Source organism: Hemitrygon akajei, chromosome 2 (genome assembly GCF_048418815.1).
Source record: "Hemitrygon akajei chromosome 2, sHemAka1.3, whole genome shotgun sequence".
Classification (NCBI taxonomy): Eukaryota; Metazoa; Chordata; class Chondrichthyes; order Myliobatiformes; family Dasyatidae; genus Hemitrygon; species Hemitrygon akajei.
The window spans coordinates 163,999,648-164,003,405 of record NC_133125.1 but is presented as its reverse complement, the minus strand read 5'-3'; positions in this window follow the sequence as shown (position 1 = coordinate 164,003,405).

The following is a 3,758-nucleotide window of genomic DNA, read 5'->3' as shown; positions in this document are numbered from 1 at the left end:
ACTGCGAGCGGAGAGTCATGGTCATCACCATCCTGCTGTGCAGATGGTAATGGAACAGAAGTAGCCGGAGATCTTTTGTACGTACAGTTGAATCGAGAGAGAAGGATCACCTCATAACCTGTCCTTCTAGCCGTGGTAAAATGCCGAGTAGCAGCTGAATTCAACAATAGCATTACAACATGGGGTACTATCACAGTACACGGGTGATCCAATAGGAACAGATTTTTCTCCCATTACATTTAGGTCATGGAAGGCTTTCTCCCTGTCGGGTGTTATTCCATGATGAGGGGCTCCGTTTTCAATGTAGCAGAAGGCATTACTACATCTCTCTCCCGGTATTCGGGAATCCACCGTCGGCGGTGCCCTACCATGCCCAGGAAAGAAAGAAAGTCTTTTATTTTGTTTTTGGGACTGGGATCCTCTTTACTGTTTTTATTCGATCCCTTCCCAAACTTCGCCAGCCTTTACTGAGAAAAATGCTGAGCACAGATCGACCACAGTGTCACTGGTACGAACGTGTACCAAGACTTCTGGCTGGTCACCCTCTCCCTTCAGAATACTCTGCACCCGATCCGATACATCCCGTACCCTGGCACCTGGGAGGCAACACACCATGCGGGTATCTCTATCAGGCTGACAGAACCTCCTGTCTGTTCCCCTCACTGTGGAATCCCCTCTGACTACCGCATTCCTCATCTTCTTCTCTCCCTTCTACACCACAGAACCAGGTTCAGTGCCAGAGACCCGATCACTGTGGTCATCCTCTATCAGGGTCACCCCCCTCAACAGCATCCAAAACGGACCCAGTATATAACCGGGAAATGCTGGAAAAACACAGCAGGTTGGTCAGGATCTGTGGAGAGAGGAACAGGCTTCACGTTCCACGTCGGTGACCTCTCCTGGAATTGATTCAAACACTGCCTGATCTGTTGTGGGTTTCAAGTAATTTCTGTTCTGTTTTAGTTCTTCCAGCATCTGATTGAAAAATGGGAGTGCAGTGTAACTTCCTCCAGAAAGGGGATAAAGAAGGAGGAATGTGATAGGAGAGAGGAGTGGACCATTAGAGAAACCGATGCTCAGGTTGGAACTACCCAGAGAGGTACGGTGAAGGTGAGAGAGACGGAAGGGGGATAAAGAAGGAGGAATGTGATAGGAGAGGGGAGTGGACCATTAGAGAAACCGATGCTCAGGTTGGAACTACCCGGAGAGATACGGTGAAGGTGAGAGAGATGTGGACATGATATTTTGGAGCCGGAAGTGTGGCAAAACTTGCAGGCTGATCCCAGCACAATCCTCCGGCAGACTGTGTTGGTCATTGACGCAATGGAGAAATGTAAATGGTGAAGCCCCCTGTGTGTATTTGTGTATGATGGAGACAGAGAGAGAGTCTGAGACTTGCTCCAGGCTCCCCAGGTAAATGCAGGGATGATGTTTCTGGTAACAGGAGTGTCAGGATGAGGAGACACAGTGAGAGGACGACCATTCAGAGGTGAATAAATGTGTTTACACAGCTCACAATCTGACAGGGCTCTGCACATTTACACATCAACTATGTTGAGGAGAGACGTGGAGAGAGTTTTGGATACAAAGTGAATCAGTAGAAACAGCATGAGCACAGGGAAGTGGTATTGATCATGTCTAATGAGAGAGCAGGTGTGAGGGGCTGAATGGCCTCCTTGCTTCTGTTTCTGATGTTCTTCAGAGCAGTGTACAGACTGACCAGAGGGAGGATAGAAGGGTCTGGGGAATAAATAGAGGTCTAAAGCAGGAGGGTGGAAAGGTGATTAAATATCAATTATTTAAATTGTCAGAAAAATATCTTTGACACTGAAATGGGGGATCTTGATGCAGCAGAAGATTGTGAGGTGTTGGATACACTGGGATTACTCAAACACGGATGCAGGAAAACTTCCTGACTTCCCCCCTGTACAGCCCTGCTCTGATGTGAGGTCCCACTCTTCCTAATGAGACTAATGGAGGTGACAACACACACACCGGCCCTTCGACGTAACATGTCCCTGACAACCAAGGTGGCTTCCTCAGCACGTCCCACTTGACAGCATTTGGCCAGCATTCCTCTAAACGTTTTCAATCAAGTACTCATCTAAAAGTCTTAAAATTGTTTCCATTCTATCTGCCTCTACCATTTCCTCCAGCAGTTCATCCCACTTACCAACCATCGTCTATGTGGAAAATTTGCCACTCAGGTCCCCTGTTAATCTTAACCCTCTGAGCTTAAGTCTATATCCTCTAGTTTTAGACTCCCCTCCCCTGGGGAAAGACTGTGACCATCGACCTCATCACTGCCCTGCAGGATTTCATCAATCACAATAATGTCAACCCTCAGTCTCCTTTGCTTCAGGAAAGCAGTCCAGGCGATCCAGATTCTCCTGAAACCCTTGAGCCCTGGTAACATTCCTGTGAATCTTGTCCGCACACATTCCAGCTGAATGTCATCCTTTCTACAGCTCGGTGACCAGAACTGCACCCAGTACTCTGAGTGTGGTCTCACCAATGTCTTGTATAGCTGTAACACGACAAACCATCTCCTGCACTTAATGCCCCGATCGATGAAGGCCAGCGTACCATAGACCTTCTTCACTACACTGTCTACCTGTGTCTCTACTCTCAGGAACTATGTACTTGTTCCCCTGGGTGTTTTGCATTCTACCACACTCCATACCCTCCATCCCCTGCCTGATCATTTTCCTGTTTAAATGCCTGTTTGAACTGAAGAATTTCAGAGTTGTAAACTTTGATAATAAAATGAACCTCTGAACCTCTTAAACATCATGATTGTGTCTGCTTCCACCACTCCCTATCCCGGCCGTCATTCCAGGAACAAACCACTCATTGTGTCAGGAAACATTCCTTGAACATCCCGATCCCACTTTGAAACTTTACCCTTCACGTGGTGTCCTCAGAGAGATGACACTGACTGGGCCGGTCTCAGTCTCTCTTCAGCAGACTTCACCATGATCATCATGAGTCCAGTATTTCTACTATTTTTAATGTTTCCTCATTGTACATATGATTTTTCTATGTTCTATTGCTGAGCAGCAGTGAACTATCTGATTGGCCTATCAGAGTTCACTTTAGGAACTAGTTTACATGATCAGCATTTCTGATCTGGCTATTGTTCACGATCGCATTTAATAAAAAAAATAGCTGATCAGACCCTTTCTAATGTTAGCATGTTTCAGGACATTATTATTTCCTTCTGTGAATTCCCCAGCTTCCATCACCTTCTCCACAGTAAATACAGATGAGGCAGGATATAAGAGCATTTGGAGAGACAATCTGATTCGGGATAGTCATGGCTTTGTCAAGGGCAGGTCTTGCTTTACAACCCTGATTGAGGTCTTTGAAGGTGTAACAAAAGACATTGATGATGGTAGAGCAGTGGATGTAGTGTGTATGGATTTCAGTAAAGTATGATGGAGCTGGCTGAGTTTACAACTTTCTGCAGCTTTGTGTGCCTGGACCTGTGAACAGCCTCGACCAAACAACCTTCATGTTCCCGTCTGATCCCATCAGCATTCACTTCGATCCAATTCAGGACGAGTTCACAGGCATTTCCATAACTATTTAATGTCTAACAGAATGATGGTCACCGGTCCTAACTTGCTCTCTCTCCCCCCCCCCCCCCCCCCCCCACACCACTGACACGTCAGACACTTGCCCAGACTCATTTCCTGAGAGGAGGTCAAGTGTGACCCCTTCTCTAGTTGGGCATCTACAAGTTCCTTGTGAAACCA